The sequence below is a fragment of the Cryptomeria japonica genome, chromosome 1 (genome assembly GCF_030272615.1).
Source record: "Cryptomeria japonica chromosome 1, Sugi_1.0, whole genome shotgun sequence".
Lineage (NCBI taxonomy): Eukaryota > Viridiplantae > Streptophyta > Pinopsida > Cupressales > Cupressaceae > Cryptomeria > Cryptomeria japonica.
This window is the reverse complement of record NC_081405.1, coordinates 156,575,034-156,600,869: the sequence shown is the minus strand read 5'-3', so window position 1 is coordinate 156,600,869 and position 25,836 is coordinate 156,575,034.

Here is a 25,836-nt window from a genome sequence, read left to right as displayed (position 1 = left end):
TATGATCCCTATGTGTCGTTAGGGATCATATTGTGTCTTAACAGGTCATATGGTGTGTTATGACCCCTTAAGACACCATATGACCCCTTAGGGAACCATATGACCCATAATGACACCATATGGTGTCCTAATGGGTCATATAGTGTCCTAAGGGGTCATAGGATACCTTATGACCCTTTAGGACACAATGTGAACCCTAACCACACGTAAGGGGTTATATGGTATCCTAAGGGATCATAGGACACTATATGACCCTTAGGACACCATATGACACCTTAGGACACCAGATGACCCATAACGACACTATATGGTGTTCTAAGGGGTCACACGGTGTTGTAAGGGGTCATATTGTGTCCGATGAGCCCTTGGGTTACCATATGACTGCTCAAGACACAATATGGTGTCGTTATGGGTCATATGGTGTCCTAAGGTCCTATGGGGTCATAGGACACCATATGACCCCTTAGGTGTCGTTAGGGATCATATTGTGTCTTAACGGGTCATATGGTGTGTTATGACCCCTTAGGACACCTTATGTTGTCATTATGGGTCATATGATGTCCTATGGGATCATAAGATACCTAATGACTGCTTAGGACACCATATGACCCATAATGACACATTATGGTCTCTTAAGGGGTCATAGGACACCATATGACCCCTTAGGACACAATGTGAACCCTAACGACATGTAAGGGGTTATGTGGTATCCTAAGGGGTCATAGGACACTATATGACTCGTTAGGATACCATATGACCCCTTAGGACACCATATGACCCACAATGACACTATATGGTGTTCTAAGGGGTCACATGATGTCCTAAGGGGTCATCTACTATCCTTTGACCCCTTAAGACACCATATGACCCCTTAGGACACAATATGGTGTCATTATGGGTTGTATGTTGTAAGGGGTTTTATGGTGTCCTAAGGGGTCATATGGTGTCCTATGGGGTCATAGGACACCATATGACCCCTTAGGTGTCGATAGGGATCATATTGTGTCTTAACGGGTCATATGGTGTTTTATGACCCCTTAAGACACCATATGACCCCTTAGGACACCTTATGTTGTCATTATGGGTTGTATGGTGTCCTAAGGGGTCATATGGTATCCTAAGGGATCATCGCACACCATTAGACCATATTGACCCCATATGGTGTACTAGGGGCTCATATGGTGTCCTAAGGGGTCATAGGACACCATATGAACCATACTAACACCATATGGTGTACTAAGGGGTCATATGGTGTCCTAAGGGGTCATAGGACACGATATAACCCCTTAGGACATAATATGACCCCTAACAACACCTAAGGTGTCATATGGTGTCCTATGACCCATTAAGACACCATATGGTGTCATTATGGGTTATATGGTGTCCTAAGGGGCCATATGGCATCCTATGAGCACTTAGGACAAAATATGGTGTCGTTATGGGTCCTATGACCCCTTAGGACCTAGAGAGAGGAGGGAGTGAGGAAGAAACTGAGGGAAAGAGGTGAGAGAGGGAATTATATGGGTATAAGGATGAAGAGGGAGATAGCTTGAGGGATAGGAGAATAAGGGAATTGTGAGAGCTAGAGAGGGTAGGGACAAAGAAGAGTATGTATCTATAAGAATGAAGAGCCCGAGAAGAGGTAAGGGGAGAGAGAGAATATGAGATCTAGTTCATAGAGAGAGATGGAACTACGAGGGAAGGGAGATAAAGAAGGGAGAGGTGAGATGGGGGTTTCTATGTACACATTTGGTGCTCTCCCTATTTGGCGCGTGCCAAATGTGGAATATGGACCACATTTGGCGCGCGCCAAATGGAAAAATCCATTCATCACATTTGGCGCACGCTAAATAGGGCGAGTGCCATATTTGGTGTGCGCCAAATGGCCCGCTTTGGGAAACACCAAACCTATGGGTTGGATTTTCCTTGGGCATCCAACCCAAAGGTTTGGATGACCATTTCAGGCTAGAGACATGTTTTTATCATAACATTAAAAATTTTGACATATTTTGGGTCGTGCTCTCCGTCAGGTTTGCATGTGTATCAATGAAGTTAAAAAAAATACCATGGTAAACTTGAGCTCCCTCTTAGCTATCCAACAATGTAATTTATTTCAAATTTTGATTTCGTTAAGTCTTTCATCTATAATTTCTTTTGTCAGTGTGTCTGTTTTTTGTCAAAAACCAACATGCACTATTTTGGGTATAGATTTTTACATGTTCATCAGATTTTGAAAAAACTTACATTTTTAGAAACTAGACTCCATTCTACACAATTTAAAAAAAAAGTTTTCATTTTTGATTAGTTTTCAATGATTTTAGTGTGGAGCACACTCAATTTTCTATTTTTCAGGATGTGTCCACTGTGAAAATTAGTAAAAAATCATATACTCATTAAAAAATTAGCTGAAAAATCTGGCATAAACTACAATGTGTTAGCTAATTTCTCACCAAAGCGATTTTAAAAATTCAATTTGTTTTTAAACATTTTAGGGGGGCCACAACAGACACTATGTTATGTTTTTTGCATAAAAATAGGACCACTTTTTGTGGCCCCCCTTTTTGAAGCCCTTTATCTCCACCATTTTAAAAAAAATTAGTAGTTTAGAAAGTAGACTTGAAGCACTCTGACTCTTGTTCTTGTTGCATCTTCAAATTTGGAGTGTAACTATCTTTAATTTGTCGTTGAAGCTCAGACTTTGCTGATTTCAGAAAAAAAAAAAAAAAAAAAGTGGCATCTTAAGACCCTCTTTTGGTACCACAACTTGGTGCACATACCCAAATACTTTGAATACTGGTACTCCAAAATCTGTGCTTGACTCTAAAAAAAATCTCCTTCTCTTATAAAGGTTTGGGTGTGTGTAAGGATTAGAAAGAGGGTAACATGTCTGCCTAGTACCAACTATCCTGAGGGAAACTTCGGAGGAAACCAACTTTGGCGGTTGGCTAGTTTAGTTTTGGTTTTTCTTTGTTGATTTTGTCCCTAGCCCTCATCTAGTGCTTGGTGGTTCCTTGATATTTTTTAGTATTTTATCTTTAGCTAGGTGTGTATTTCTCATGTGCCCTAGGTGGCACTCTTTTGTGGATATTTAATGGCACAATCCTAACCTACTTCTCATTAATCAGAACATATTTACTAGGTTCACAAATGTATGATCCTAAAAAAAAATCCATAACATGTAAATCATCTAATAATGTGCAAACATGACTAGCCAGAAATGCATACACATGACCCATAAACATATAATGTAAAACATGTAACAAAGTAAGTACTAAATGTATCATAAAACATGTGGAAATATCCAAAAATATCTAGAAAAATGAACACAACTATCTCTAAGTGGAAGAATCATCATGTTGGATGCTAGTCGAGTGACCCTCTAATTGTGAACCCCACTCTAATGGATGTTTCTATAGAGGATGGGATTTGATACTCTCAAAATGATGAATCTCAAGGAGGAAACCAACCTTCACTCTACCTCACTTTATTGGAACTTTGGTGAGCCAAGGGAAACAAACTGTAAAACTCAACAAGAAGAATACAAAGTCCTTTGAATGACCTCTGCTAAGCCTCTATTCTCAGGATGAATATGCAAAACTTAGATACTAGCACGACATGCCAACATCCTATATGGATAGAATATAAAATTCGTACAATGAATGTGTATAATAATCATACTAAACTTAAGGTACTATGTTGAATTAAATGAATTAGCATGAGGGTAAGTGCACCAAGATGGTGAACAAAAAGGGGGGTATAAGTGGCCACTTTTTTTTCTTTCTTTTTTTTTTTTTTTTTCTGGAAAAAGGTAAACCTGAACTTCAAAGAGCTATTTGAAGGTCATGCACTCAAAACTAGGAGTTCAAAAAATAATAAGAATCGTAGTACTTTGAATCTAGTTTCTAAACTACTAATTTTTTTAAAAATTGGATAAGATTAAGAGGGTCGAGCCTTTCATGCACGGAAAACTGTTCCTGATATTTTTAGAAAAATATAACATAGTTGTTTTCATGCGCTGCACAAAATATATAGTTAGATTTAGTATTTTTAAAAACCCTTTGGTAGGATGATAGGTAAGAGTGAGATCTAGAGGTTGTGTATTTTTTGTAATTTTTTGTTGAGTATTTTATTTTTTATGATTTTGGAAGTGACCGCATCCTGAAAATTTGGTCCCTGTTCGTGCGCTGGGCATAACTTGCATCAAAATAATAAAAAATGCAATTTTTTTAAAAAAGTGTATAGAATATAGTGTAGAACAATAATATATAATTTATTTTGAATTTGGTCAATTATATCAAAATTTATTAAAAAAATGATAGACATATGTCTGTGAGGACTGTCAAGGCACTGATAAAGAAAATTAAAGTTTACTATGCTAATGTTGTCCAAAAATTAAAAAAATTATATGGTCAGAAAACTAAGAAGATGTGTGAGATTATGGTGGTAATTTTAGAGATACCCCCTTCATCATTTGTAAACCTAATGATGATGAAGTCAACAAATCATGGTGGAGGATGAAAAAACATGTAAAGGAACAAAAAAGGGGGGAAAATGGGCTTGTAAGCCTTAGGGTTGTTTTCCAACCCTCTTACCAAGCCAAAAACCACATGGTTTTTGAAGAACCAAAAGTACTATTCACAGTTCTAAATAACCCGTACGGGTTATGAAGAACTAGAAATATTTTTTTTTGTTTCACAAAACCCGTACGGGTTATGAAGAACTAAAAACATTTTTTTTTGTTTCACAAAACCTGTACAGGTTATGAAGACATAATAATGTATGCTTGTAAACTTAGCATTTACTACACATGTTTTAGACATACCTAGATAATATGTGTTTATGTATGTATATATGCTTATCTATAGTTATATATACATATATTTATATAGATATATGTATATATGTTTTTATACATGCATGCGCCTCTTCTTTTCCTCTCTCTCTCTCTCTCGTCTTACTTCCCCCATCATTGTCTTTGTCTATTTTGAGCCCTAATTATCTTCCTTGAGTTCTATCTCATCTCTCTCACCCTTTTCTCCTTCTTGTTCTCTCTCTACCTCATGTCTCTCACCCTCTCTCTCTCTCTCTCTCTCTCTCTCTTACACACACACACACATTATCCTATCCTATTCTCACCCTCTCCCCCTTCTCTCTCTTTCTCTCCCCCTCCCTCTCTCTCTCCCCCCTCTCCCTCCCCCTTTTGTTATCTTAGATCTCTCTTTATCTCCCTCTCTCTCCTATACTCTCTCTCTCTCCCTCTCCCTCTCTTTATCCTATTCTCCCCATCTCCGCCCTCCCTCTTCCTTCCTCTCTCCCTCTCCCCCTTTCCTTTTCCCAATCTCCCTCTCTCTCCCTCTCCCTTCCTCTCTCCCTCTCCCCCTCTCCTTTTCCCAATCTCCCTCTCTCTCCTTCTCCCCCTCTCCTTCCCCAATCTCCCTCTCTCCCTCCCCCTCTCCTTCTCTCCCTCTCCTTTTCCCAATATCCCTCTCTCTCCCTCTCTCTCTCCCCCTCTCCTTTTCCCTATCTCCCTCTCTCTCCCCTCCCTCCCTCTCTCCCTCTCCCCATCTCCTTTTCCCAATCTACCTCTCTCTCCATCTCCCCCTCTCCTTTCCCCAATCTCCCTCTCTCCCTCCCCCTCTCCTTCTCTCCCTCTCTCCCTCTCCTTTTCTCAATCTCCCTCTCTCTCTCTCTCTCTCTCTCTCTCTCTCTCTCTCTCTCTCCCTCTCCTTCTCTCCTTCTCTCCCTCTCCCCCTCTCCTTTCCCAAATCTCTCTTTTTCCCAATCTCCCTCTCTCTCCCTCTCCCTCCCACTCCTTTTCCCAATCTCACTCTCTCCCTCTCCCTCTCTCCCTCCCCCTCTCCTTCTCTCCCTCTCTCTCTCTCCCCCTCTCCTTTTCCCAATCTCCCTCTCTCTCCCTCTCCCCCTCTCCTTTTCCCAATCTCCCTCTCTCTCCCTCTCCTTTTCCCAATCTCCCTCTCCCCCTCTCCTTTCCCCAATCTGCCTCTCTCCCTCCCCCTCTCCTTCTCTCCCTCTCTCCCTCTCCCCCTCTCCTTTGCCCATTCTTGCTCTCTCCACCACCTGTTGCACCTTGCAATGCATTTTATTTATATGTCACTTTAAATTGTTCTAAAAATAAAAATTCATTTCTTTTTACAAGATTTAGTCACTTAATTGATAACATGTCATAAATAGAATTAAACACACCTGTGTTTGATAGAGAGGGTACAACATATTGAGCAGTTTGTCAGTGAGGGCTACATCCTCTGCAGTGGAAGCATGGCATCTACTCTCGCAACATGTACACGAATGAGATGTCCCACCATCCTCATTCGCGTCAGAGTCTACACTAGAACATACACCCTAGCAAGTGGGGCACATATGCTGAATGGGCTGGCTCATGCCAAATGATGCATGAGGTGCTACTGATGAAGGAGGTGCCGCAGAGGAAAGAGGTGTTGTTGATGAAGGAAGTGTCATTGATGAAGGAGGTGCTATAGGTGCTAGTACATCCTCTACTCTGACCAGCTATGTGCCATGTTGAACAATGACCAGTCAATGATGCAATTGCCTGAAGAGTCTGTAATTCCATAGACTCCTTCAAGGATATAGGGATGGTTACATGAACCATGGGTTTAGGAGTTGTATGCATCTTATGTTGTGGATCTACCACCCTATGGGCCCTAGGTGTATCCTACACATAGCCTCTCCCTCTACCCTGAAATTGTCGGATGTCAAAGTAATTTGGCTTCTCGCCAAGGATAAACTCACAATACAACTTTCTCAAAAATATAGAGGCACCTCCCAATTATTACAAGGTGGTTGGTCAAAGACCATATACCACCTATCCCAAAAAGCATCTTTCAACTTGGTATGAACACACCAATGTATAGGAAATCGAGTTGTATTTAGTTCTAGGTTGTTACCAGTAACAGAATCAGTGAAAAGAGCACATATTTCAACTTTAACTATGCCCTCTTTCTTCACTTGATCATATGAAAACCCATCCGCATAAAATGTTTGACATCTATCCCTCCATGAACCCCATTTCGTAACCTCCCTAGATACCTTATTTGCACTATTAGCCATTATTTCTAGTGTTCTGGCAAGGGTTGAGTGGTGCTCAAGCCTAGAGGTCCTCAACCTATTCACCAATATAGAAATTTGGGCACTATTTTGTGTAAGGCGATTGATGCGATCCTCTTGTGTGGCATCTACATGATCTAATGGAGGACATGGAGGGTTTCGGGGTGGTGGTTGTTGTTGAGGAGTAGAAATTTCAAGATTTGGGGCTTTTCTTGTTGCTCTTGTGCAATGTTAGTAGGGTTTTCTTGTGTTGCTTGTGTAGGAGGAGATCTTTGTTGTCTATTTCATTTTTGGGGATTGCTTGAAGAATCTGACATCAAATTAATAAAAACAAAACTTAAATCAATTAAAAATCCCTAATTTAATTAAAATGAAAAGAAAAATAATCAAACAAATCAAATCTTACCTGTTCGACAGGGTGCCATTGTTGAAAATTGCTTTTGATGATGGGAAAATAAAAAATAGTTGCAAACCCATGCAGGTTCAATGCTTTTTTTGGCTTCTCCTTGCTGTTGTTCCATGGGTTTTGGTGTTGAAAATAGCCAAAACGCATGGCCTAAACAAAAGAAATATGTTTCTCAAAACCTGTACTTAAATCTTTTTATTTAAAATTTTTTTTCCTCAAAACCCATATGGGTTTTGAGGAACTTTTGGGGTTTTTTAATTATTTTTTCTCTGGGCTTGGTGTTAACAAGCCTAGCAAGTTTTTAAAATTTTAGAACCCGCACGGGTTATGAATTTTTTTAATTTTTTTTGGCATGTGGCCACTTTTCTGTTCACCATCTTGGTGCAGTTACCCATGAAATGACAATAGTTAAGAGGAGACAAGGGGAGATAAATAAGGCTCACAATAGTTCCATGATTGAAGCCTCCAACAAATCAATCTTCCTCCCTCAATAATGAAACCACACACAAACAAGAGGAAAGATTGCGAAGGGGAAGTATAATTCGCCTATCAAACGTAGTTTCCCTCAGTGAGATAAACTTGAAATTGTGTTAGATTTTGCTAGGTTGCTTCATCTCAAACACGTTAGCTATAGATAAATGTGTTGTATGAGAAATAAAAAATAAAGCGATTAGGCACAAAGAAGACAAGAGAGCATAATAGAAATAGACCCCTCTTAATAGAGGAGAACCCCCATTATGAAAGATAATAGATAGCACTGGTATGGGTATTAAGTTGTATTATGCTAGATAGCCATATGATAGGGTGATGATTTAAGTAAGATTTTGTTGATATAGGTAGCAAGTTGTGTTATACTAGATAGCCATACGATAGGGTGACCGTAGATTGATTTGATAAGTAGTGAATTGGCCCTCATAAAAGGTGATAAGATAAATAGATCAAGTGGTTTGGCCCCCACCAAGGAAAACAAGATGCTGAGACAAATAGATGCAAATGTGATAGCCCTCCCTTGGAATGGTATGTGTGGAAGGCATGCCATTCTAAGGAGAAGAAATATTATGTCACATCAATTCAAAGAGATGTTTCTATGGAATGTCACCTTCAACAAATGATACATAAGACCCACAACATTGACAAAAATGTTAGAGAATAGGAGGATTTGATTATTTGGCATTAGAAACCATAGTAGTGAGATAAAACATATGATATAGTTGTAAATGGATGTTTCATCACAATGCCAAAGTTCTCAAATTTGAAGGAGATGAGAAAAAAAAGATAAAAAGAAAATAGGGTCAACATGGAAGAAGGCCCAAATGCCCCCAATGCTTTGCATCATCCCCAAATGTTGAAAAGAAATATATGACAAAGAGAAAAAAAAGATTAACAAATAGAATAAGTTGCACAATAAAAAATTACTATTTTCGAGCACCTATAGAGTAATCCGGGTCCTCTAGGAGAGCACAACATATAAAGAGAGTCAACCTCCCATTTCCAAGCACCAACAAAGTAACTTGGGTCCTCTGAGAGGGAAAAATATGTAAAGCAAGCATGAGGGAATACAGACATTCCCACACTCCAAGCTATAAGATAAGAAGGGTATTATCCTAGAGGTTTTCCCTTAGGAGATCATCATCCTCCCAATCTATCATATGGGAAGGGAGGACGAGCTCAGAGAGGAATAGAAGCAAGGTAAATACTAGGCTTGTCACCAAAAATAGAACTAAGGATGAGGTAGCTTCAACATCTACGTCCACAAGATCAGAAGAGGCAAGAGTCAACAATTGGGTGAAGATTGTAGATAGCATCGAGATCTCCTCCAAAGAGTCAAACAAGCATGCCTCTGTATATGAAGTAGGTGACTCAATCTGAGGAGGCAAGATAGGAGTCAAATTATTGACCTTTGTAAGAGGAGCAATGACAAACTTGGGAGAAGGCAGGGGCTTCTCAATAATGAAAACAAAAAAAGACAAAAAAGTAGTCAAAGATACAACTGAGGAACATACTTGAGTTGATTTGCATTGATGAAACTCTAGAATGGGGCCCTACTCAAACTTACATTTAGGATGTGAAGGAGGCACTAGCCTCCTATCAATCGTAGAAAGTTGGAGGACCCTAGGAAAGTTCTAATAAAGAAGTGGTTGTAAAATAGGAGGACTAAGAAAAGCAAAACTAGACACCACCTATGTCTACAACATATCCAATGGCTAAGATAATGGAGGTACCCCAGGCACCAAGGTGATGAGAGGAAGTTCCAGGGATGACATAATGAAGACCTGCACCCTCTTGGGGGAAGGTTCTTTAAGAGTCCCAAAAGCGACTGGTAAGAACACCAAAGATGATACATATGTTGGAATATTCGAAGGAACATAAATAGATGTAACAAAAATGGATGCCGAAGGTGCATCTTTAGTTTGTAAGGAAACATCATGTTCCTGAGCCATCACTTGGTGATGGTTCTTACACTCATGTACACACTGATTGTGACAAAGATGGTGATTAGGGGTTAAATCTTGTGAAGATTCAGGAGCATCATGCTCCATAGGAGAGGCCTTTGAGACCATGTTTGGCACATAAGAATGCCCCACTGATGAAGTAGGAGGTTCCCTTGAGATAGGCACTACATTCGTGGCCATAGGTACCCTTCCTCAATTTCCTGAAGAAGTAACTAGAGGAACAAGGGTTACCATCAAAGGCTAAAAGGTATAAGCTAGTGGTGACAAAAACTAACAAGGGGAGTGCTTTCCTTTCTCATATCTAATAGGATGGGGGATATCTACTAGGATGAAGAGATCAAATGGAGGGAAAGCCATAGACTTTGGCAGTGTGAGTTCCTTTCCCTTTTCTGCACTAGGTGCAGTCACAAGAACCAAAGACACCATTGAAGGTTGTGTAGTCTTGGGCAGATGAGGTGGTCTACTAGGAGGAACAAGTTTAAGCTTAGCCCTTGACAAAGAAAAGGCAAAAGGGACTACTCCTTGTAACACATGAATGGATGGAGAAAAAGTTGATATAGGAAGAGGCAAAGAACAGATAGGTTGAATTGATTTAGGAGCCAACTCCCTCATTTTACATTGATAATAAATTGTATACATTAAGTCACCAAAGGGAAGTATAGGCCCAATTGGAGAGGGAAGTATAACTACCAACCAAGGAATACCTAGTGTAGTAAAAAAAATCTGATTTAGAAATGACGACGAACATAGTTGAAAGGGCCTTAGGTCCCATGAGAACCATCAAGGTGGTATTACCCAAAGGAGAAAGAGACAACCCATTATGCATTCTCAAAGTAGAATTACACTCATCATATCTTGGTATATACCATCCATTTACAAACAATGTTTCCTCTGTGATGACATCGAATCTACACAAAGGATCAATCATTACACCCACAATAGTTTGACCATTGAGCTTTGGAAGGATGTACGAAGGAGAAATCTCTCCACAATATGGGGTATCCAGAAGGATGAATGATATGTCAGAGATTTTTATCTTTTGGCTGGGTAGTGAAATTGGAGTGATAGTAACCACATTAATATAAGGGCCCTCATTTGATGTTGGATCTGTAGATGATGCAAAGATGAATTTAGACATGAGTACAGAGGAAAAGGATTTGTATAAATTTGCAAACCACTATTTATTTTATCAACAAATTTATAATATTTATGTTTCCTTTCACCAACCTTAATATCCCCATTATCAATGTGATCTTTGACTATGTGTCTAAGATGATAACAATATTCAGTATCGTGTCTAGGAATGCGGTGATATTAACAAAAATTTTGAACCATCATACCAATGAAGGTGTGGTCTATTATCAGGCAAAGGTCTAATCTCTAGAAGGTTTATAAGGTTTTTCTTTAATAACTTTTTCATTATGCTTAGATAGGAGTCATTCAATTTTGTGAGTACCCTATTACATTATGGTTCCTATGCAACAACTATTTGTGGTGTAGCTATGACATTAGCCACAACTTTGTTCTTTCTAGACCCTTCTATTGACATGCTACCAAAAGAACTAGTATGAAAGTTTCAAACAAACTCTCTAAACTAAGTCATCATATACTAGTAATCGGTGAGTAGAATGTAGATTAGCATATTTTTGATATCAATTAAGGGACAGATTCTCTCTTAATACCAACTATGAATTTTGGATAAACATTGTCTACAAGTCACTAACTGGTAGGGCAAAGGGGATTCTAGTAGAGATAGATTGGTATCATGAAATAAAATCAATAACCTTCTTGTTTGGCTTTTTCTTACAATAAACAAGGTCTATGATGGTGACCCTACTACCAATATTATCTTGGAACCATTTTATGAGAAACAAATCCATAAGTTGATCAAATGTTTGAATGGAATGATCAGGTAACAAGTTGTACAATTCTAATGTAGTTCCCATGAGGGACCATGAGAAAATATTAAGCAAGACAAAATCCAAACTGTGGTAATTGCTACACATGGTCATGAATGAATCGATATCCACATTAGGATCATCATCTCCATTGAATCGATGAAATTTCAACACTTTAGCCCTTAGATAAGGAAAGCATTAGGCATAGTCAAATCAAGTGGGCTCTTTTGGTAATAGGTAGGCAAATAAGAATGGCTAGAGATAGATGTGTGGTTTGTGAGTTGCTATTGCAATTGATTCATGTTCTACAATATGGTATTCAAAATGACATTTGAAGGTGAAGCGGGTGGAGGACCACGTGTACCACCACCTCCACTAGCAATAACATGAGGATTGATGGACTTGAAAAGCACTGAGAGGGGGGGGTGAATCAGTGACACCAAAAATAAAACTACTTCAAACACTAACCGGTAGATGAACTTAACAAAGATTTTCAACACAATGTATGCAATCCAAAATGATATAACAACATCCACAAAAAGTAAAGCATCCACCATAATGCAAGTGTTTATACGTGGAAAACCCAAATAGGTAAAAACCACGGTGAGATGGAACTCACAAGTTAATTATCTACATTAATAGATAACTAACCAGTTAAGGTCTACAAAGTGCTCTGCTAGGAGCGAATCTTGTTAGAGATCCCAAATCTTGATTAGAAGCTTATACCCTGTTAAAGGTAGTACCCTGTTAGGAGTAACCTCGGTGGAGGATTTCTGAATCCAAACTAATGGATCACTCTATTAGAGGATTTATACATTGAATCTCGTTAGAACTTACCCGGTTAGGGGATTTGATTCTGTTATAATTGTTAGAAAACAATAAGAATGGTTTGATTTGTTTTGAGTAGCACAATACTTGCTTGATCAGATCCTTCTAAACGTATTCAACATTGCTCTTCTGCATACTCTGCAACTTAACTCCTTTTACCTTCGCACATAACATAACACTTTCACTCTGTCAAATAATTCATTGTGATGTCAATATATAGACCTTATGATTTGATGTCGGCCTTAAGAAATCATAACACAATTTCCTAGGTGCAGTGTATTTGGACAAGTCATCATAACTCATGACAAAAATTACCACCAAGCAGTTGATGCCAGTAACTCAACATGAAATGTGGTAACTCATCACAAAATTACCAAATACCGGTTGAATCAATCAAATATCGGTTTGAGTAAAACATATGAATCGTTGTCCTTGAATCTCCGCTTGATCTCTATCTTTATCTTCATCTTCATGTCGACTTAGTATAACCATAGATTGTCTCTTATGCACATAGCGGTTATCACAAGGTACCAGTTAGAGATTAACCACTAAGTATACCAGTTGACAGTGTAAATAATTGAAGTTACACTGGTAGTCAATATAATCATGTGTGTGTGAGTGTTTCATCAATGATAATATATGATTAATACATTACAATGTTCATCATTCCAAAAATCTCTCCATTTGGCATTGATGGCAACACTTAGAAAATTTTACAACCGCTAAGTGTGCATACACAACAAATTTACACATATACTCATACTCCCCCTTAATTCATACATTATACAAAATTTTCAAAAACACACATACATATTTCTACTCCCCCTTTGACAACAATGCCAAATTGAAAAACCAATATATATATATATATGTAGAGAGAGAGAGAGAGAGAGAGAGAGAGAGAGAGAAAATTTGTATCAAGGTGTTTATCATACACACAAAGAACTGAAAAACTTGAATCAAAGTTCAAGCATAAGAAATTCTCATAAAAATAACATTGTAGCTTTGCTTAAATTGTGATAAAGAATTGGTCCATGTCTCCAACATGTTCTTAGTATACTTGAATGTAGACATCAGCTGTGAATGAAATTCTTCCATTGAGTCCAGTGTGCAGGTTTTAGGAGTTGCTAAGATAGCTTCTGCATTTGAGTAGGCTCTCTATAATATGTCTACTTGTGATGTGAGAAGACTCTTGAGTTCCTTGAGATACTGGAGTCTCTTTTCCTTCTCATTATCATAGATATCCAACCTATTATGCAATCATCTATAGATTTGCTAAACACAAATATAGAGTCCTGAAGTGGGACATATGCCTTGTATATCCTTTCTAGCTCTTGCTTGGTTTCTGTTTGTCTTTTTGAAATCTTAGAATAAAAGAAAGAAATGTTAGAGATGGAAGTAAGATACTTTCCTCCCGTTTTAATAGCATTGTTCAACAAATATTTATTGTGTGATAGAGCCATTTTTCCACTATCAATATCCTTTGCTAGTTTTTCTCCATACTTCTTTTTGTGACTCTTTTCAGCATAGATTTGAGAAGCATCTTCTAGTGACTTGATTTGATCAGATGCATCTACAACTAACTGATCAATTTTTCTAATAGGTGTAGGTAGATGTGCTGTAGATGTTTCTAGTAGTAGACTAGATAAAATATCTATTGTAGTCTGAATTATTTCAGCTTCAACCCTTTTCTCTTTCAGTCTCTTCTTATGCGCTCTAGATTGCATGACACTTGCAATCTTCATCATTTTTGATACATTCGGGTTGTTCATATCAATAGGTCCTAAAATACTTAAATAATCATCATCATCTTCATCAAGTTGTTTTTTCTTTGCTGGTTCAGAGGATACAACCTTAATGATTTCTTTATCTTGATTCTTCTCCATTTCCTTTTTAGAGGACTATGTGACAACCTTTTCAGTAGACTCCTTATTATCTTTAGTGACTAGTGGAGATTGGGGTTTCTCCAGTTGTTCTGTTTCTGGTGGATTGTCCACTTTTAGTTGAGTTTCCAGTTGCTCAACTAAGGTAACCTGTACATCAGTAATTGCAGGAGGCTCCATATCTGGTGCAGTGTTGTCTCTAGATAGGTCATTTGTGTCTTGAACATCACCAACAATATGAATAATGGAGTTATCCTTTTTCTTGAGAGGATAGACCTCATCAGCTTGAACAATCTCTTCTTCATCCATTTTCGATTGATTAACATCATCAACAACATTATCCTCAATCATAGAGGATTGGATGAGTTCTTCCATTCTTTTGATTTCACAAGCTATTTGATGGGTCTCAGTTTCAATAATTTCCCTCCTTCCACTGAGTAACTTTAGTCTTCTTGCTTTGAATGTAAATTGAGATTTGTATCGAGCGACTAAAGTACTAATATCATCTCTAGAAAGTTCAGGAAAATATTGTACAAATACCTCATCAATGATTTCTTTTTCTAATTTTATAGCTTTCTCCCATTTATCTAAAAGAATAGTGTACAAAAAATTTGAGATATCCTTTTCCAGTTCATGTGGATATCTACTAATGACACAAATGAGTGATTACCTATTGAATGAATTACTCTTTCTCATTTACAGTGAAGGAATCAAAATGCTCTTTGACATTGTCAAACTTATTCCTCTCTAGTGTCTTCATTGTTCTTTCAAAATGGGTTTTAGGCTTGAAAGATTCTATATCAATAGGCACAGTTTCCTTTGGCATTTCCTTAACTATTTTTGCTACTCTACTTGTACCATTCACCTTCTTAGGTTCTTCTTTAGTATTTGAACCTTCAAATTCTGGTTGGAGAATAAGTTTTCAATTTCTCTTCTTTGGTGCATTCTCCTTCTTTGTATATACTTTAGGTGTCGGTTCCTTTTTGGTTAGGACACTCCAAGTCACCCTTGTAGTCTTTATCACTGGAGGTGAGTCAGTTTTCTTTTTCTTTCCTTTCACATTAGTAATAGGAGTATTAATGGTTTCTGATTGTGCATCTTGGACTGCCACAATGTCCAATTTTGCCTTCTTTTTTATCTTTGGGAGATGCTAATAGGGTATTAGCATAACCAACCAGTAGATCATAGTTCACCTCATAACTCATGTCTTCCATCTCTTCTTCTCTTGGCTGAATTGCTTGCATCAAGCAATAGTCAGTGGTAACAGTAAAGACTATGTCTTTTGCAAAGTACCTTACCACATCTTCTGGTAGTCTCATTCTCATGCTCATCTTTTTCTGAAATTTATTAAAATACTTATTCATGGCTGCAGGGAAAGTATTCTTTACAACCTTAATGTTGTTCTTGATTTGTGCAGTGACTGGTAGGTCTTTTGACCACTCAATCTCTCCAATTCTCAGTAGAAAATTCTGGAAATAGAAGAATAGACCAACCAATAGATGACCATACTTGAATTTTTGATTGTTGTCCTTTTTAATAGATTATAAATTTTGAAATAATTTCCTTTTGATGGCTTCATAGAGATCATAATTTGCATTATCAACAATCATTCTGTGAGCTGTATGAATTGCTACAGATGGAACACTATTAAGTCTGCTAGAGTAAAATACTCGATAGCCTATCACCATCGCTGCTAAGTTTCACTGTAGGCTCTCTAATATTGTTGATAGAGAATGAATTCTTATCAGAAGTAGAACCAGTTGAAGAGAATACCATGTCTTTTGAAATTTGTTTGAGAACAACTACTTTATCGGTTGAGAAATAACCAGTTATAGCCTGAATGGCTTCCTTAGTTATTGTGTGAGTTCTCTCTAAATACATGTTCTCTCCATGAACTTGACTCAAAATGATTCTGATATGCTCTTCCTCAAAATCTTCAAGAAAGTAAGCGGCATTATGAAAACACTTTTCAAAAACCTTAGCATACTTTGTTTCAATCTTTCCATTCTCATCACAAAGTGATTTCAATTGAGTATAAATGTATAGAGATCCTAGATCTTCTATCTTGCAGTCAATATAACTAGATAAATCACCTTTGACCAAAACTCCACTCAGAACTTGTGACAATGTATTATACGACACAATTTGTTCTACCTCTATAGCTTCCATAGGCTCAAAAGTAATTATTAACCTCTCTACATTCTTTGAAGTTGATGCCATTCCAAATAAATAAGATTCAAAGTAGGATGTTCAAAGAAATACCTTGTTTCACGCACGTTGCCCCGTTTACCTATTGAAATGCCCAAATGCACACTAGTTCGACCTTCTGCAACCTTCAATTCAGCTTAATTGCACAAATCACAAAGCAATTCAGTAATTGACAGCAAAACAATCTTTCTCAGCTCAGCAAGTGCTCCAATTTCTTTCTTGAATGCATTAGGGTAAAAATGACAAAGTAAAAACTCTCTTTTATCCTTTTCACCTACTGCATTTAATGCTCGCTCATTAGGGTTACAAACTCTAATTTCATCGCTCAAGGAGAAAACTAGTTGATAACATATTGACAAAAGGCTACCAAAATTTCATGCTTCAAAATTCTCTTACCGCTCATTTTCTCAAGGGGTCCGGAGGTAATTTGACCGTTAAGCTCCCCTTAGCTATATTAAAAAGGCTTAATTCACCGATGCATGGTTCTCTTCACTAGGTGAAGGAACAATTTCTTCTCCAGGTGAGTCATCACTTTTCTTCTTCCAAATCTGATTCATTTCTTGTCTAGTTTCTTCAGCATTAACTTTCTGCTTTCCTTTCTGATCCTTAGAAGAATTGACCGGTTTGCTATTTCTGGATCTACAGAATTTTGCTAAGTGCCATGGTTTGTTATAGTGATAACAGACCATACCAGATGATCTCCAAGGTCATGCATTGCCTCTTCCTATTCTTCTTTTGTAGTTCATAGCCACATGACCAAAGTTATTACAGATGTTGCAAATAACATTTGTTACCTTTTCCATCTCAAATGGACTAAACCGATTGGCGTAGGGTCTTTGCCAGTTCAGGTTTACCCAGTTGTCAAAATTCCTTATCCGGACACCATTTGGTCTTGGATGCATGTGTGGTATAGGATTGTTTGCTCCATATCTGCACTCAACAGATCTATGTCCATACATTCCACATGTGAAGCAATGACCTTCAAATTTCTTGGACGCATACCTAGCATTAGTATTGTAACTTGAATTTCTATTAGGTTTGTTTCTACAAACATTTATAGTGTGACCAGGTTTATGGAAAATAAAACAAATAGGTTTAAAGACCTTCTTACTGGTAGGATTATTGATCTTAGGAGCGGATTTGTTCTTAGGAATGTTGTTCTTTGTACCGAAGGATTCACCTTTTCCAAATGTGTGAAAACCAAGTCCAGAGATATCACCCTTCATTCTTTGTGATTGAATTTGTTCTTCCAGCATGGTATAACTTCTGTTAAACTTCTCCAATTTCTCATTAGCTTTAGTAAGTTGTTTGGTGAGATATTCATTATGCTTTGATAGGTTCTCTCTTCGAGATGATGCAAGCTCAAGATCTAGATATAGGTTCTCCTTTTCTTCTCTTTCAGCAACCAAATGCTCATGCATAGTGACATTTTCCCACTTGATATTGGCAATCTCTTGATCTCTTTCCTTGAAAATATCTTTAGCAGCTCTTTTGGCTTCTAGTTCTTGACTCATGCGGATAGTGAGACCTTCTAGCTCTCTCCTTAGATTCAGTTTCTCACCATTTATTTTTCAACTTCCTCTGCTAAAGAATCAATATTGGCTTCATCTGAAGAGCTATTATCAGATATCTCTAACAATTTTTTAATTAGCTCTCTCCTTTTGACTTATGAAGCTTTCAGTTTGACCCTAAGGGTTTCAAGCTTATTTCTGCTAGCTTCTAGCTCTCTAGCCATCTTGAAGTAGCTCATGTGCCCCATGGTGGTTTTAAGGCTCCCTTCTAAGTGATTAGGCTTGAACGAAGTTAGGCTCTGATACCAATTGATGGACTTTAAAAGAACTGAGAGGGGGGGATGAATCAATGACACCAAAAATAAAACTACTTCAAACACTAACCGATAGATGAACTTCACAAAGCTTTTATACATAATGCATGCAATCCAAAATGATATAACAACATCCACAAAAAGTAAAGCATCCACCATAACACAAGTGTTTGTATGTGGAAAACCCAAATAGGTAAAAACCATGGCGAGATGGAACTCACAAGTTAACTATTTGCAGTAATAGATAACTCACCAGTTAAGGTCTACAAAGTGCTCTATTAGGAGTGAATCTTGTTAGAGATCCCAAAGCTTGATTAGAATCTTATACCCTGTTAAAGGTAGTACCCTGTTAGGAGTAACCTCGATGGAGGATTTCTAAATCCAAACTAATGGATCACCTTGTTAGAGGATTTATACTTTGAAGCTTGCTAGAGCTTACTCGGTTAGGGGATTTGATTCTATTGTAATTGTTAGAAAACAATAAGAATGGTTTGATTTGTTCTGAGTAGCACAATACTTGCTTGATCAGATCCTTCTAAACATATTCAACTCTTCTCTTCTGCATACTCAGCAACTTAACTCTCTTTACCTTTGCACATAACATAACACTTTTACTCTATCAAATAATTCATTGCAATGTCAATATATAGACCTTATGATTTCATGTTAGTCTTAAGAAATCATAACACAATTTCCTAGGTGCAGTGCATTTGGACAAGTGATCATAACTCATCACAAAAATTACCGCCAAGCAGTCATTGCTAGTAACTCATCACAGAATATGGTAACTCATCAAAAAATTACCAAATACTGGTTGGATCAATAAAATACCAGTTTGAGTAAAACATATGAACCATTGTCCTTGAATCTCTGCTTGATCTCCATCTTGATCTTCATCTTGATGCCAACTTAGTATAACCACAGATTGTCTCTTATGCACATACCAGTTAACACAAGGTGCTAGTTGATAGTTTAAATAATTGAAGTTATACTGGTAGTCAATATAATCATATGTGTGTGTGAGTGTTTCATCAATGACAAGATATGATGAACACATTACAATCTTCATCATGCCAAGGACTAGTACCACCACCAGGGATAGTACTAGCACCAAAACTAGCACTTACATAAGTGGTATAAGCTTCCATGGAAGAAGTAAGGGACATACTAGACATGCCAATCTAACCCAGGGGAATGGTAGAAGCATTGACGGTAGGAATAGTATGTCCTGATTCAACCATGTGTACTCTCATCCCAGGTATGTCAACACCAATTTGAGAGATATAGGTGTCAAACTGATTCTCCTAGGGAGGAGTACCTACTAGAGGCACATGACACTTAATTAAAGAATACCCTCAAAATCTCTAAGCCTCTTCTATATAAAATTAACATGTCTCTTTGTAAAGCGGAAAAATCGCAATCGAACCCTAGTTGCTCTCCCCTCTTCCAACTCCAAGGAGAGAGAAGGGAGGGCGCTAGGGTTGATGGTTTTCACTTAAGGGAGAGAATTTACATTCAAAAGAGGGGTTGAAACCCACAAGATCCAATCCCACACAATGCAAGATTGGATGCTAAATGCATTTCAAGGGTTAAGACAGCAAGGCTACCCTCTTTTGTAAAGAATGTTGATAGAAGAATTAAGCTAGGAATGCATAGAAAGTGACAAAGATTCGCTTATAAACTGAGATAGGGATATAGGATGAAGCTGCAGACCTGGAATTAGCAATAAAATGTCGATACGGCGTTGTCCTACAAATTTGAGCAAAAGTTGTCGGGACGATGGCGCTCGGCGCCACGGTCCTCTGAAAAATCCGCGAAACGAAGGGGGATCTGTTCGTCTCTGCACAAGGATTCCAGATCTTCAATTTCAGCCGCATACCTGCAACCTACACACAGAAAAGTGAAGATGATTGGGGGGTTAGGGATTAGGGGTTTGCCTTTAGGTCAAACCCCGGTTTTGGAATTAACCAAGAAATGAGAAATTGCTGTAAATGTAAATTTATGTAATGTAAAACAAGTACTAATACCTTGTTGTAAGGATGTTTGTATCCTTATGTGCGAAGGTATAGATGTTGTTGTTTGTTGTATGTTGTATGTTGTAGCATGTAATGTTTTGTAAGTGATCTCCTCTTCAATGGTTGAATCCTTGTCTTGAATGCAACACTTAGCCTTGAATGGAGACTTGGAATGAATGCTTGAATGCTTGAATGCTTGAGTATAGTTTCCACGCTTGTACACATATGTCCTTCTTCTTACCCAAATGGGAGAGGAAAAATGTAGTTTATATACTTGTCAATTAGGGTTAATAGACTGATTTTCCCGACCTTAGGCCGACCAGGAAAGTTAATTTCCAATTTGCAAACAAAAAGACCCGAGACCCCATAGGAGACCGGGCCCAAAATAGGTCTAGGGACCAGGGCGCTGGGCACCATGGTCCTGGGGGACCAGGGTGCTGGGCAGCCTAGTCCTGAAGGACCAGGGCGCTGGGCGCTCTGGTCCCACCTCTCGGGACAGCAGGGTGCAAAGGAGGTTCAGGCCAGGGTGCTTGAAAAATGCAGTTTTTTGTGTCATAATCAGGTTTCGGGGTCTCCATTCAGGTTGCGTGTTGCGTCGCCATCGTGAAGACCGAAATGCAGTCGAAATTGCAAGTGTCACAATTTTAGGATGCTACATTTAGCCCCCACTTTAGCGGGAGTATGTATGCTCATACTTCCGGTAAAGTACAAGGAAACAACATTGAAAGACTTTCACCACGTCAAGGAGGTAAGATACACCAAGCCCCCAGTGGACTAAGGATCTTACGACGTCGATTGACAAAGTAAAAGGGAAGATCACGAGGGAGAACCATGACTGTCAGTAGTAAGGTTCCCTCACTATGAGTCATGCAAGAAAGATATCAAAAATTTTCAAGGCAAGGCTAAATTTGCCAAGAAATTTTCAAGTATCTTGAAAAGATATGAACGGGATGTATGCCCCCCTACGTTAAAGCGATCGCACACGCCTCACCGGGGGTGATTGCTTTAAGGTAGTGATACATATAAGAAATGAGAAGGGAAAGGAGCACGTTATCACAAGGATTTAGCCCCCAAGTGTGAGATAAGCCCAAGGATAATAGACACAAAACACAAAGCACAAGGTGACTTCGCTTTCCTCGGGGTCAATATGCTGTATGATAATTCATGTATATCATATGTATGTATGCATAGTTGTTCTTCATTCCCCAATCAAGGAAGGTCAACTAGAAGAAGGGAACACATGTGTCTTTTGAGTCAACATGAGAGAGATCAAGAGATCTCAATGCTTTGCATCATCCTCAAGTAGACAACACTAAGGACAACAAATAGAAGAATGAGAATAACACATAGAAGAAGTAACAAAAGAGAGGGGGAGAGAATCTGCTATGCTAATGTAACTAGTCTAGCACGTCATCTACCCCCCGATCTTGCTGATCAATGTTTCGAGAAGGCAGGGAACACGCTAGAGGAGGAACATCCAACACAGCAGATGGAGCTATCACAAGATCCAAACAAGGGCTACGTTCATATCCCAAGCCACGGTGTTCTTGTCTAGGAGCTAGGATAAGTGCTTTAGAAAATTCATTAGATAAATGGTTATCAATATCAACAAGTTCATATTCACTATTAGAATGAACAAGAGTAACATTTGCATCATGAATAACATTTTCATCTATATCATCATCAAGATTTATAAAAATAGGATCTTTAACTCGCACAGGATCAAGACCATCATGCATCTTATGTTTAGGAGATTTCGGCTCAATCGTCGGCTGAGGAGAAAATGGAATAATGCTTGTTGAAGGTGTTTTTGGGGATTGCAAAGTTTGAGAAGCAGCTGCCTGAGCTCTAAGACGATGCTTTCATCAGTGTTCACATGCAGAACGATTTCATCTAGTCTTAGTAGGAAGTTGCGAAGATTGAGGAGGAGGAATGTTCTCATCCTTATCACTTGGGTGTTTAGGTTGTGGTCTCTTAGGTTGAATAATAGGAGAGGAGGAAGGTCTCTTCTCTCCATAAGAGGAAGCAGGAGGAACTGCTCCATATAAGGGAAGAATATTTGGTTTAGGAAGGAGACCAAGTCCATCATGATGAGGAGGGATAGGTCTACTTTTAGAAGGTTTATTCGACATAGGCATAGTCATATCCATAGGGATGGGTTGGGAATCTTCTTGAGGAAAGACATTAGTTTTATCTTTCAAAGGAAGAACTTCCTTCTCAAGAATGATAGGAATGTCAAGTTTGGGTGTTCTAGGTTCACTTAGAGATAGGATCATGTCTTTTTTCCACTTTTGATAAGATTTGAAAAGATGATCACTTCGTGGTGGAAGAGATTGGAATTGTTTAGGCCAAAAGTAATCAATAGGAACACTAGAAGTTCTTTCAGCTGGTTTAAAGAGACTATGATTGACAGTAACAACTTCACCATTATGGGGAAATTTCAAGCACTTGTGAATAGGAGAAGCAATAGCTTTCATGGAAGATAGCCAAGGATAGCCTAGCTTCACATGAAATTGTTCGGATGATGGAATAATAGCAAAGTCCACATCAAGGGATTTGTTATGGACCTCAATAGGTAATGTAATAGAACCAATTGTAGGAGAATAAAATGCATCAAATAGTTTCACAACCACATTTGTTTCATCATAGATTACTTGATTCAATTGCAAAGTAAAAAGAAACTCTTCAGTAATGACATTAACCATACAAGAAGGATCAATAAGCACTCCACGGCAAGGTGTATTTTTTACTTTTGCAACTATATATAAAGGACCATCAGGTGCCCTGATAGTTTCACTGGAATCAAATGTGATGGAAGGTTCTTTAGGGATTTTCTGCTGCTCCACAAAGTTAATCACATTAGGAGTCATAGACACAAGATGATCAGGTGAGACAGAGGAATCAGTAGTATCAATCGCATTAGAGGTATGAGAAGGCAATGGATCAGTAAAAATCTGAAGATTTTGGTTAGGAGGAGCTATAGATGTGTTGCCTTTATCATTCACTCCAGAAATAGAAATGGTATTATTATCAATCAAATCTTGAATTTTCCCCTTTAAAGCAAAACATTTTTCAGTATCATGCCCAGGTTGACGATGAAATTGACAAAAAGATTTGTTATCAAAATAAGGTGAATTAATCTTTGCAGGATCAATTTGCCTTATAGGAGGAAGAGTAAGCACATTTTGTTCCAATAACTTATTCATAATACTATGCAATGATTCATTCAAAGGAGTAAACTTTCTTTCTCTCTTGAAAAACTTAGAAATAGGGGACACACCTGATGCTGCATTCACATTGTTGTTGATGATGTTTTCATTGAATTTAATGGACTCTCTATTCAGTTTAAACTTCCCAAATGGTTGTTGACTACTATCACCCTTATCACTCGGAGCCATAGGATGTGATTGTTCCATTTGACTCATAGTTAGTTGATAATTGTGAAGAGTTGCGGACAACTGTTGGAAAGAAGTAAACTCAGAAAATAGGAGTTTTTCTCTAATGTCTTTTTGTAAATTAGAAATGAAGATTCTTTGAATATCATTGTCAGGCACTGGAAAAGAAATTTGAGCATACAAATGCTTATACCTACCAATGAAATCAGTCAATTTTTCTTTAACACCTTGTTTACAATGCATTAAATCAATCAAAGTAACTTTAGGACTTATATTGTTTTGAAATTGTTGAATGAAAGCATTTGCAAGTTGTTCGAAAGAAGTAATAGAATAGGAAGGCAATGAGCAATACCATTGTAGGGCTTTGTCTCTTAATGTTCTAGTAAACAGTTTTGCAAGCAACCTTTGGTCATAAGCAAAATCAGTACATATTGTTTGAAAAGTCTTAACATGTGTTAGAGGATCACCTTTACCATTATAAAGTTCCAAATGCGGGATTTCAACATGTTTAGGACGGATAGCTCGAACAATGTCAAGAGAAAGTTGGCTCGCAACATCAAATGTGGGCACACTAAACTTAGATTGATTCATAGAGGCAATTTGTTGCTGTAAAGAAGAGACAGTTTGTGCAAGATTGTTAATAGTCGCTTTAGTCGAAGAATTCATATTAGATGTGTTAGATTGAGATGGAGGTGTTATGTTATTGAAAGAAGGTAAAGAGTAAGGTGGCGGGACCCTATGATAATTAGTCATAGGAGATGATTGGACAAGAGGAACACTACAAGGAGGAATGGAATGGTTAAATGAATTGCCCCCTTGTGTTATGTTCATTTGTGGAGATGTAATAGGAACACTCATTGAAGGAATGAATGAAGAAGTTGGATTGAATGAAGGAAGAGGGTTAATTGAAGAGGGAGGATTGCCCCCATGACTTGTGATCACAGGGGGAATGTCTTGTATAGAAGTAGTCATTATGTTTGATGTAAAGGTAGGTATGCTAGCAATAGAAGTTGTAAAAGGAATAGAGTGATTGACTTGTGTAGGAGGTTGTGTATAACCTAAAGTTTCAGCACAACTCTTCATAGGCATCACATTCGAATCCACAATGTGTGCAATACCACACAAAATATCAATTCCATTCTTATCACTTTGAAGCATATGTTTTAGACCCTCAATTAAAGGAAGAGCTTGACTATCGGGATACTCATGAGACATCCATTGGTGAAAATCATCAAATTGATTATCCAATTTTGAAAGTTGTTCTACAGAAACCTCATGGAGAGCTTCTTCATCATTAGGAGGATTAGAGGAATTACCCATGTCCTCGTTAAAAAGGCTATTCAAATTAGGTTCCATCTCCTCAGTAATTAAACCTCGGAAAGACTTAATTCTACGGCTTTGTCTAACGGGAATAGTGTAAGTAGGGCTTGTTGTTGTAAAACTCATGCACTAGAGAGAGAGAAGATTTTGAATTTTAGAGGTAGCAAATTTCAGTAAAACCAGCCAATCTTCTAGATTTAAGTTGTTAAATACAATCAGGACAATCTCCCAAAATTTCAGAAAAAATGTCCGGGACCGTGGCGCTCGGAGTGCACACGGTCCTTGCAACTTTTTTCGAAATTTGCAGGGATGAAAGGTATGATGATTTTGCAGCTAACCTGAAAAAATTGAGTGATTTTACGATCTGTAGATAGGCCAAATTAAAGTTGCAATCTCAAAATTGAACCCTACCCAGATTGTCGAAAAATGCAAAATTTGAATTTTGAAAAAGAGAGGGAAACTGAAATTTTGAATTTTATGATTTTAGAGGGAGTGTCAAAAGCAATGCAAGTTTTGAAATTC